Source organism: Fukomys damarensis, unplaced genomic scaffold (genome assembly GCF_012274545.1).
Source record: "Fukomys damarensis isolate Sample0158 unplaced genomic scaffold, DMR_v1.0_HiC HiC_scaffold_26, whole genome shotgun sequence".
Taxonomy (NCBI): domain Eukaryota; kingdom Metazoa; phylum Chordata; class Mammalia; order Rodentia; family Bathyergidae; genus Fukomys; species Fukomys damarensis.
In genome coordinates this window covers 7,919,152-7,931,398 of record NW_022900938.1, presented here as the reverse complement: position 1 = coordinate 7,931,398, position 12,247 = coordinate 7,919,152, and the positions used below count along the sequence as shown (strand labels likewise).

At 39.5% G+C, this 12,247-nt stretch overlaps 1 long non-coding RNA gene across 3 annotated transcripts in view; it reads left to right on the top strand.

Moving 5' to 3' along the window:
• The window catches only part of LOC104871034, a 42,519-nt gene extending 31,426 nt beyond the window's left edge, over window positions 1-11,093 (top strand). The window contains exons 4-7 of one of the 3 annotated variants that reach the window (XR_782711.2): window positions 3,078-3,260; window positions 6,682-6,760; window positions 6,929-7,027; window positions 11,003-11,093. This is a non-coding gene — a long non-coding RNA (uncharacterized LOC104871034). Of the gene's footprint in view, window positions 1-3,077; window positions 3,261-6,681; window positions 6,829-6,928; window positions 7,028-11,002 lie in introns of those variants that run through there. The other 2 variants (XR_004514425.1, XR_004514424.1) reach the window with 2 other exon arrangements.
• The last annotated feature ends 1,154 nt before the right edge of the window (window positions 11,094-12,247 follow it).

Sequence of the window (12,247 nt, the reverse complement as noted above, 5' to 3'; positions counted from 1 at the left end):
TTCAATTTCTCTGCCTCCCTAACAAACTTTCTTAATGTCTTCATTACTTCCCATTTCATTCTGCTTCCTGGCCCACAAAAATCACCTTTATGTAATGATCAGATGCTCTGCTTAACTCTGTGACTTCAATATTGTGCATGACTGTAAACTAATGAGAGAACTTCTAAAAATGAATAGGATTTGAAGATTGTTTAAGAGGAAATCCAAAAACCATTTGAACAACAGCAGTAGCGTTTAAACTAACACAAAACTTTTTTCTGCTAAATCTACTGAATATGTAAGAGCTATAATGTTTATTTACAAAATTATTTACATTGTCTATTATCTCATTTCATACTTTGTATTAATATGCTATCCCATTTATTTATTTATTTATTGGGGGGCACTGGGGATTGAACTTGCACTGGCAAGGCAGGTGGCAGAAACACTGAGCTAAATTCCTAGCCCTATCCCCTGTTTTTTAAATAAACACTTTCTTACTTTACTATTCATCTAAAAACTTTCATGACAAAAATGAGATCTTAATTTTTAGCAGTCTTCTTTTTCATTATATTCTAACATTTCAATATGGAAAATATAAAAGTGAATCTCTATGCGACAGTTAAGCTGAATTGTCAACTTGATTGGCTTGAGAGTAGCCCAGGAAATTAGTAAAGTACATTTTTGGGTGTGTCTGTGTGAGTCACGCAGGCATAACCGTGGGTACCACATCTGACCCCTCTCCTGCCCTCTTCCTCTCTGGCTCTGTTCCCCTGCTTTGCTTCCTGGCTTCCAGGAATTGAGCATTTTTGTTCTGCCACAACCTCCCCCGCATCATATTTCTGCCTCGAAGCAACCAACCATGGACTGAATCCCCTGAAACCATGAGGCAAATTAAACCTCATCTCCTTTAAGTTGTGGGTCTCAGATATTATATCCCAGCAACAAAAAGCCAGCCAATACAATCCATAAGACTTTTTTTTCATTAAGGGAATTTCTTATGTTGAAATTTTTTAAATGCCCAGGCCCAGTAATTTATTATGTTAAGTTATTTGTTTAGAACTTTAGAAACTTTCCTGCCCTTCTCAGAAAAAAATAAAAAAGAAAGAAAAAGAAAAAGCAAGCAAACAAAGTCCATATTAAGGTACTTACAATGCTTAGGTGAAAGGTGGTTCTTTTTAACATTTCTTTTCTAACGGGCTCCTGTAACTTTCCATCACAAATTAGTATTCAAGCTCTTTTCAAGCAGACACATTTTTCACATGCTTTAAATACAGGGTTGAACTTGGGCTAGGGGAGGAAACCAACCCAAATAACTGTGTGCTCCAAACATTTTTATGTGAGAAAGTCAGGTTAAAAGAAATCAACCTTGAAGGAGACAATGAGGAAGTTGCAGAAGAACCACACCCAGTCTGGGGCAAAGGTATGCACAGAAAATAAGCCAGTCCTCCCTGCCTGTCCTCATGCAAGTGCATGGCAGTAGGTTGGGTTCCTTGAACACATCGGTGAGAATCCCCCTCCCCTTCAAAGTGTATTAAGGACAGTAGTCCTCATAGCCCTCTGAGGCAGGTAGTACACTACCCCCACATTTTACAGAGGAGAAAACTGTATTTCAGGTTTATTGTAGCACCAGTTGGGGAATTGGACAGCTGCCTGAGTGAGTCATTGTCCAGATGCTCAATCCTGCAGGCACAAGGGCTCTTGGCACTCTTTGTTTTAACTGTGCCCAACATTCCCCTTGAATATTTGATAATATATGCTTACAAATAACTCACTGGACTGATCATCATATAAATATATATATGCTATTGAACATTTCAGTATTTGAATCGTCAATTCTCATTTCAGGACTGAATTTTAACTCTGTCCTGTCCTGCCAAGCTGAGGACACTTTGGCACAAATGTTGGAAGTGGGCAGCTCTCCCACCCAGCAGGACCATATTTCTCACACAAAACAGCCAAACATTGAAATGCGCTGTTATCTCATCTCTTAAAATTAAAGCTAAAATTGAGGAAATCTACCAGCAGGGGGCAATGCACATCTTATCACGTGATCAGAACAGGAAGTAACAAATTGGATTGGTGGCCAGCAGCCATATTTTGTTGGATTGTAATGGCTTGTTGGCTTGATCATTTCAAATGGAAGCCAACATTGAATAATTAGAAGTGTCTACATAAAAATACAGATTTTCACTTTTTTCTTGAAATATCAGAAGCTCTAGCAATCACTGGGTCTGCATTTCCTTAAGGTAATAATTGGCAATAGCTGAATCCAGCCACCCCACTTGCACAGTGGGGCACGCTAGTCATTCACACAATCTGTGGATGTGTACTTACACCCAGTCTGCTTAGGGTCACCTGCCTGGCCCTGGGGAATCTTGAGTCTGTGAATGCCTCATCTAAGCAAATCAGGTTATGACACAAAGTATGGTGACAAGAGAACTAATATCCATAAACCTTCCAGAACATTTAGAGTAAAAATATTTGTTATTTTAAAATGACACTGTACCAATGCCATCTGGAATACAAAAATTAATACAATAATTACACATTAATATAGAGCTAAAATTTTTAATTACCAAATTTTAGGTGTAAGTTGACATAATTTTCACTAATGCTTAATTAATTGCTAATTAATTTATTCTAACTGTGTTATCTTCTGTGTGAAATAGAAATGTGTGTATTCATCTTGATTCCACATTGTAGAGGAATCAAGACCCTTTATTCCCCAATAGTACTAGGTTTTGGGGAATTTTGTTATGTGTTTTGTTTTTATTTTTTTCCTGGGGACTGAACCCAGAGCCTCCTACATGATAAGCAAGAGTTCTACCATTGATCTATATCCCAGTCCTTTTATGTTTTATTTTGAGACCAGGTCTTGCTAAGTTGCTGAGGCTGGCTTAGAACTTCTTATTCTCTAGCCTCAGCTTTCTGAGTTGCTGGAATTATGGGTTTTGGCCATCATAGCCAACCACACTACATATTTTGTTACTTCAAACCTATTTGGCACCTGGTCATCGTTATAAGAATCATCCAGTTGTCCTGAGGAGCTAGCTGTAGACTGTTTCTCAACTTCTTACCTATTACGTTCTCTTTAGCGGGCAGAAGAAACTGTTGGAGGGAATATGAAAGAGAGCCTGGTCTTCTTACTTGCCTTCTCCTTGCTCTTTTGTGAATTCAAGTCACAATCACAAGCAAGCGGAGAGTGAGTGCGGTCTCCAAGGACTTGGACATGAAGATATTTTTCCTGCTAGACTCTTAGACTATCCTCACTGCTCAAGGTAAAACAAATTGCTGTTTCATACTGTTGTTTTATTGAGGTAGTTTGGGGCAGAAGACAGCTCTAGCTTTTGGTCAGAAAAGTTTGTTTGAATTATTACTCTGTTATTTACTGAGTATGCTAAGACAATTTACTATTACTTTTATGCTGAGACTTATTTTTCTCAACTAAAAAAATGTGGGTAATACTTTTATCCTTACTACCTCCCAACAAAAAGGATTACATTATTGTAAATAGAGCAACATGTAAAATGAACAGAGTGTAGAACAATTTGGAAAATGACTGAAGCAAATTGACCTAAGATGGACACTCATCTGAGGATTTAGTAGCTAGGATGCATAGAACAACATCTCCATCCTTATCCTTATCTTCATAGTGAAAGAACTTTAGCCAAAAGAAATTAGTACCATTTGTCTGTCTGGTGTTAACTATATAGGAGGACACCAGACCATAGGACTCTCTTGTTAGGGAATCTTTCTTGGATCAGTAATTAAATTGGCAAATTGAATTTTAGAAATATGTCTTCTAAATACAATCTCTACCATCTGGACCATAATCAGACAAAAACTTGAGCACTATGAAATGAGAGGGAATGGTTCAAGAATTATTAAAATAGCTCGTCTTTCAGATTGATAATGGTTTTTTAGTTAAAACTCAGACCAAAAAAATAGGTTTTCTTGCATGGTGTTTAATACGTCATTATAAATTTAATGGTTTCAAATAAAACTATAGTAAAACACATGTTGTTGCATTGCTGGGAGTACAAATCGTATGTCTCACTGCCCCACCCATTCTGAACACATAAGGAGACTGAAACATGTCATTTCAGAATAGGGTAAAATACAACTTCGTCTCAGAAACCATTCCTGTTGGCAAAGGCTCATCCCCAAAAGTTATTGCTGAGATATTTACTCTTGACTTTCAGAATCCAGGAATCCTGCCAGGTTCTGGGAAAATGCATAAAATTAAATGGAGAAAATTCCATTCCAGTTGGACTCTCAATCATTTCAGAAATTCAAAATATATTTTTGAAACCTCACTGTGGTACCAGGGTGAGGCAGATGAACCGAAGTGATAGAGGACCTGGCCTTGTTGTTCTCTCTGGGTCCTGGGTCCCCTCCTTGGCACGGTGAAGCCTGCCTTCTCTGTGGGTTGTGGGCTGTCTCCTACAACAGCCTCTTTTTTTTGCCCCATGTTTGGAACTACTTCCCAAGGGATCGATCCCCCAAAGGGTAGGAGGTGTGAAAATAAAATATTCACATTCACATCCGATTCGTTTTTATGGTACAACTGAAATTGCTGCCGGACCTTTGGTTGTTAAGTCTTGAAATTACTTTGGGTTTTTCATTTACTTTGTGTTTTTCACAGTCAAGATACTGTTCTGTTTCCCTTGTGCCTCATAGTTCATCCCTGAGTCTTTGCAATTCATGCTTCAAAATGTATCCAAGTTTGTCCACCTTTCTCCATTTCCACCCTTAGACCAATCCATCATCTCTCACCTGCAACTTCAGCAATAGCTTTCTAGGGTCCCTGGTGCCACGTTTTGCCCCTTTCAGCTTGTCCTCCTTGCAGTAGGCACCTCAGATGACATACTCCCTCCTGAATACCCTCCAGAGGCTCCCGTTACACAGCCCTTTCCGGGTGTCTTAGTCACTTTTCTTGTTGCTAGAACAAAATACCTAACACCCACAACTTCAGGGAGGACAGGACTCTTTTGGATCGTGTTTCAGTCCACAGTGGGCTTTTTGGTCCAAGGTTGGACAGGCTGGCAGAGGGGCATGGTGGACGAAAGCTGCCTGGTGGACCGGAAGCAGAGAGAGTGAAGGTAGAAAGAAGCAAGGAAGTTATATTCTCTCAGATCTTGCCCACACTGACCTGAGCTTCTAACCAGACTCCACCTCCTAACAGCAAGTCAGCGATAAGCCCGCCAAATCCAGCCACCTCACAAATGCATGAGGCTTTGGAGGTCATTTTAGAGCTAAACCATAGCATGAGGGCACTTCCTGTCTTCCTTGTTTCCTGTGCACTAGCTCTGCTCATCTCACTTCTGCTACTGCACCAGCTGCACCTTCTGCTTGCTGTGTCTCCCTGCCTTGAGCAGTCTTTTGGCCACCCTAGGTTCACTTTACTGTCGACTACTCAAAGCCATCTTTTGCGGCTCAGGTTAAAGTCATGCTCTCCCACCCTGGGTACCTGCTAACACAACATGCTGCATTTTCTGCATGAAATTGCTTTGTTTATTTCTGCGTTTACATGTCTGTGGATGTTTCTGCCCCATATTCTGTGAGCTGTATGAGTAGGATCTTTCTGTCTTGCTCATGGATGTTTTTATAGCGCATATAGCATCCTGGAACCTTATGAGGAATCAAAAACCTTTGCTGAGTAAACAAATGAAAACTTGATTCTGCTTTCAAGATAGAACATCTACTAATTTCATCCAAAATTTAAAGGCTTAACTCCTCTGACTTACCACCTTGCTTATTATATTAAGTATGGAGGGCAGAATAATTTTATAGACCAAATCCCTTATTTTGGACTCCAGCTTATAGACCCAGGCTCCACAGAAAACTTCTAACAAACTACATTTTCATTTAGCATATTATTTTTGAACTAATAAAAAATTTGAAAGAAAAATATAAAGAGCACTCATACTTTTCTAGGAGAGTCAACAATATTGACATTTTGCATTATTTTCAGTTTTTCTTCTTTCATTGTCTCTCTACACACACACACACACACACACACACACACACTTCTCTACATCTACGTTATTACATCTACATGTTATTACAATCATGTCTTTAACATAGCAGATTCCTGTTCCTACTGTTCTTGCCGTATTTATTAGGGGGCATTAGTTGTAATCAATGACTTTTTCACACTGGTGGCAAATTTGTTTTAACAGAGAAGTCTTAGTAATCAATCTTGCTGTACAAACAAAAAATGTGTTGAGCCCAAAGCCCTGACTAATGGAATTTACCACAGTCAGAATATTGAAATTCAGGAATATCATTTCTCTTCTTTCAGTATAAAAAATATAAAAATGTCTGCAGATAATTGTTACTATCATTAGCCCATCTGGTCCACAGACATTTTAAGCCATTTCATTATTAACAGTACAAACATTAAAGAGAAGAAATTAATGTGTTTGAGAGATGACAGAAAATGAAATTGAAACAAAAGTTAATGTTAAACCTGTGTAACATTTTCAAATGGCCCCAGAGAACTAAAGAGAAAAATTTAGAACCAAATATTTCATTCTTACCTTTTTTAAGTTTGATGAGGTACTAATACATTCTGGAGAAACACAGTCAAGATATTCCTAAAAGGCCAATAATCCATCTGTAATTTCTTTAGTTATAGAATATCAAGGAAAAATTTTCCCCTGGCAAGTTTGATTAACTAGTTCTACTTTTGTACAGGTTAAAATGAAGACTAGTTTGGTGAGAGAGGCTGCCTAGAAAATGGACCAAGATAAGCCAACCTGGAATTTGAAATCCTGTATGATAACTGATAAGAACAATAGCACAGAAATTACTTTAATATTGGATTTTAATATTGGATTTGCCACTAATTAAATGATATAAACATGGATTACTTAACCAGTGAGATAATTACATATAGCTGTAAAATGTATTCATTCATTCGTTCCTCACCTGTCATGAACAGTGTTCCTTGCCATCTCAGCCGGCCAGTAGGACCTGGGAATAATGTGTCCTTCCTAGACTCCTTGGGCTCTCAGAAGTCTCTCCCAAGAATGGGGTGGAGGTAAGCATGTAAGAAATGACAAAAGGAAATCAGAAAAGGGGTGCTAAGGAGTCCACACAGCCTCTTCAAATGCAAGGATTCAATTACAGCTTGACCGTGGGGGTGAGGAGGCTGCCTAGGGGACATGGGTAGGGCAGCACAGGCAGTTTGTCAGTCTGAGCACCATGCAGACACTGGTGAGCAGTGGGGGCTGAACCCCGTGCCCAATTTCACTTGCCAAACCTTATTCCCTACGCTCAGGGATAGTTGGGAGGGGGGCTCTGCCTGTTCCTACACTCGGGCATCTTCTTCTAGTGCAGAAAGGCATAGCTTAGTGTATCTCTGTTCTCTAGACCCAAAACTGTGACCTTAAAAAAAAGAAAGAATTAAGGAGAATAATGGTTCACAGTGCTGATATTTTGCACTTTATCAAATTTCTCACGTGTATAGAGTATATTTTCAGTACTTTCAGTACATGTTGTGTACCTGTTGTGTTTTATAATAAGATACAGCAATAGGCTTTCATATGGATCCTAAATCCTTCATGTCCTTTCAGAGCTCAATATTTATGTTAAAATAAGATGGTCGTATCTTACTCACCTTTTTACTATAATATTTTAAGAATACTCTCCCTGTTTCTATTATCATATTAAATGAGAAAAACACCAAATTCAAGGGTAGTCTTCGGTCATTGTTTGATCAAGACTTTTTTCATTTGCTCTGTTTCAAATCTTAACATTTGTGGTTCTACATAAAATAGGCAGATGTGACCTGATCTTTTCACACACCAAACGATGACACGGAGTTTAAAGTCCATGTCGTTTTCATTGGGGTTCAATTTCCTCTGAAACACCTGGAGTCTCCCTCACGCTAAAAGAAAGCAACTTGTGTGCTCATGTTCATAAAAGTTGAACTGTGAGCCTGTAGTACAAAACAAACTATTGTGTGGGTGTGTATTTTATTGACCCTAGGATCTGAGAGTTTTCTGGCAAGCCAGTCCAAGATACAGTATTGCTGTGAGTCTTTAACTGTCAAAATGTATCGAGTGTTCATTATGCAAAGCATTTTGGAATTAAGCAGCTAGAAAAGATACCATTTCTTCCTTCAAAAGGGTAAGATTATTTGGGTATTGAAATATTTCTTCTTAGACTATCGTAGTGAGAATATGGACAGAATTATGTAGCTGCTTTCTCATGCTTTGATATCTTTTTTTTCCCAATCCTCATTAGAATTCGTTCTTTTATTATGCCTATATCAGAATTATTTGCTTATAATTTATTTTCTTAGAGATCAGTTTCCAAAGTGACAGACAGTAATTCATCTAGTAAATTGAGCCGTACTATGGTATGTTCTGGTTCTAACTCTTCCAGTAACATATTGCTTTCCAGGGATTTAGCTCAGTAGTTCCGCTGCTTGCCTCGCAAGCTTAAGGACCAGAGTTCGATCCCCAGTACCAAAAAAAAAAAAAAAGGTAGAATGATACCAGTAACATATTGCTCTTTAATTCTGAGACAGTATTTTAATATATAGAAATGTCTCTAATGGGTATTTCCAAATGTGAAATTGGATATTCTTCAAATACAATATTTGAATAGCTGCCAACATTGTCTCTCTGACCTGAGGGAGGGAAGAAAATATTGGCCCACATCTTTGCATTGCCTAAAGAAGTCCTTCTTCTTTTGGGCATGCTGGCCCAAACCACCAGAGAAAGGTAAGTCCTGCCACATCTTTGTAGGGTCCTCTGTTTCAACAAGCCAAACCCAGTTTTCCACAACTTCTGTTGGGGGAAAACATGCTTCTCAAACAGAAGGTGGAAATGACTTTCAGCCTGTACAATTCTTCCCCTCCTTCTCCTTTCAAAGTACTAACACATGTGGTAAAAAATTTCAGCATCTCTCATTTCAACCTGTTGAATTCCAACAGCCTCTCCCTCCTCTTTCCTTGCCTGCCAATCACTGTACCAACCATCCTGTTTCCCACACATTTCCAGATATGTGGGACAATCCTGGCGAGAACAACTAGCAGGCCATTTTAAAGCCAATTAGAATTTTCCCTGCAGGAAACCCCGTATGCCCATGGGTCTCACTTTCAAAGGAGCTGAATGGCCTTGGATATCCAGTCACCACATCTTGGCTGGGAAACAATCTATGTGTGGAAAATAAAAGCAGACATGAACTTTCCCCTCCAATATTGTCAAACTACTTCCAGCCCACTATCTTACCATGAGTCAGAAATCCAGACGAAACTAAAGAATGGGAAATTTCTCTGAAAGTAAAGCCTTTTCTTGGGATGGCAGCTGACTGAGGAATAGTTTGGCAGTTTGACACTGATATTTCTAATATTGTGACAGCATCCCTTAAAGAAATTATTCCTTTTGAGGGTAGTGCAACTTCTGAATTTCATGTAACTAAAATTAGAGTCCCACTCTGTCTCAGGATCAAAAGATCATTTTTAAGGAATCGTACATAAGAAAAAATTGAGATAGGAGCATTATGCTTCACATGCCATAATAAAACATTAATATATTCTTAAATTACTTGCTTAACCTGGTTTTTAGTGTATTAATTTGTATCGATTGTATTAATCTTTCACAATCCTGGGATTAAATATTTCTAAAATACTAGTGAGAATGAACAATATATGCTATCCTAACAGAATACATTGCTAACTTATGGTAAGTAAATCAAAGTTTCAGGGACCATAAAGAATTTCATTGGAGAGTAAAGTCCTTTTGTTTTCCTTGAGATAAGATATTTGTGTAGCAGGCTCACAAATGCTGACAGTGCTATTTTATCAAATCATGCCCAAAGAGCGTGATTAGCAAGAAGATTGTAGGGAGAAAAATTTTTAAAACAATTTATTTAAAAAATAGAAAGCTAGTGCTCACTTTGGCAGCACATATACCTAAAAGTAGAAAGCTGTGCATGGGGACGCATGCCTATAATCCCATTACTCTGGAGGCTGAGGCAGGAGGATCACTGTGAGTTTGAGACCAGCCTGGGCTACACAGTGAGTTCCAGGTCAGCCTCAACTACATAGTGAGACCCTGTCTCAAAAAGCAAAATAAATAAATAAATAAAGTAGAAAGTGAAGAGACCAGCGGGCTACACAGTGAGTTCCAGGTCAGCCTCAACTACATAGTGAGACCCTGTCTCAAAAAGCAAAATAAATAAATAAATAAAGTAGAAAGTGCAATGTCTGTGAAACTTTCAACAGATAAAATGTTTTTTGTTTTTTTTTGGTACCAGGGATCGAACTCGGGACCTTGAACTTGTGAGGCAGGCCACCGAACCACTGTGCTAAATCCCCGGCCTCAACAGATAAGATGTAGGGACAGGCTTTTGACAGTATCAATATGTTTTAGCAATATTCATGATTTATTCCCTGTGTAAAGATTAAGATTGGCTTCTGTTTTAAGTACTGAACATTTGGTACATAATGATGCTGATTTGATGTGCTACAGGTGATTTAATTGTCAGTTATGTTGATAAGAAAGTCCATTATATTTCTTCACCAATGAGCCATATGTTGACCAAATGCTAATTTAAGAAAATAAAATCAGTCAACAGTGAATTCCAAGAACACACAGCTTTTTCTATCTGGTTTCTGAGCACAGAGCTTGGGATGTAGAAGGATCAAGTTGAAGGGATGGATAAGGAGAAAACCATTCATTACTTATAGCGCTACAGCCTCAGACCCTGGTGGTTCTCCCTCTAAACCCTACTCAACAACTGTTGTCACGCATTTACTGTGCATTGGGCATATGATGACGATTTCATTTAGTTATTAAATCAGCATCATGGGATAAGCATTATTACCAACATTTTCAGGGGCAGAAACTGAGTCTTAGAAGTCAGTAATTTGTTCAAGATGACATAGTACTAAAATACAAATCCAAGTCTCTGAGACCTGACTCTAGGTATTGAGCATCTGTTCTGAGTGAGGCATTGTGGCAGCAGTTAGAGACTTCCTTAACATAAGCCTCTGCCCCTACAGAAGGAAGAAGCCATGTAAAAAGTCACTCCATCCCCTTCTTAAAGGACTATAAAGAAGTAACAAGACAGCAAATAACAGAATTCAAGGAAAGAAAGCAACTGCCTAACTTTAGAGGTGCTGGCAATCTGTGGAGACTGGAGGATTGCAAGTATGTGTTGGTGTCTGGATTCCCAGAGGACGGGGAGTCATGCCAGGTGAGTAAAGCCTTCCTATCTGGGTCTCGAGCAATCCTGTCCCCCAGTCTAGACGTCATTAGGCAACGCTGCACTGGTCATGACTGTTCAGCTGTTCCCCGGGCCAGCTGGCGTATGTGGAACAGTCCTGCTGAGCTTCTCAGTGTTTACTGTCCCAGAAGTGGTTCTTGAGGAACAGGTGTGCTACACACAACTCCCACCAATTTGCACGTGTCTATTATTTGTGAAGCCACAGAAGGCTGCCTCCCATGGAGAGACAAAGTGAGTCTCCCTTCTCCCACCTGGATTCCCTCAGGCCGATGTCCACTGCTCTGAATCTTCCCTGGAGAACTACTGTGAAGCAGCCTGACCCCCAAGGCAAGGGTGCACGCTGTAGCTCTGCCCATGCTGCTGTTGCCCAGCAGAACCTCCAGAGGCAGGAGGAGGCCCCTTCTGCAGTCAGTTGACTCCCACACCCTGCTGCTACCACCCACTTCTCCACCAGATTTTCCACTCCTCTTTATCTTCTTTAAGCAAAACTCTGTCCCAACAGTAATCCGGAGCAGCAGTTTTCAGTGTGTTCCATCTCCTGTTTATACACATCTAGGGAAAAGGTCTTCTTTCCCTACTATTAAAATATAGGTAAACATACTCACACTTGGTGCTAGAAATCGGATCCAAAGCTTTACAATCAGCCCTTTCCATTCCCAAGCCAGAAGAACAACCTGTTTAGATTGACAGCATTTGCTTCACATGTGTGTAACTGAAAGAAGCCATTTTACTGATTTTCCCCCTAAAATAAACAGTTTACATTAAGTATGAATAAACATTCACTTGTGGTGACCAAAAATGGGGGGTGGGGGGAGTTCACAAATTTTAAAGTAGGGTTTCAACCCAAACACCCTATTTCATATAGACGAAGAAATCCAGAGTGGGTTTGTCGGCTTTGGTGGTTAGAATCACATAGGTGGTAGCAGAGTAGGCGTTACAATCTGGCCTTTCTGCTCCTTGGTCTAAAGTGCTTCCTTGGGGGAGGGAGGGAGGAAGAGGTCAAGGGAGGTGTGTTTGAGCC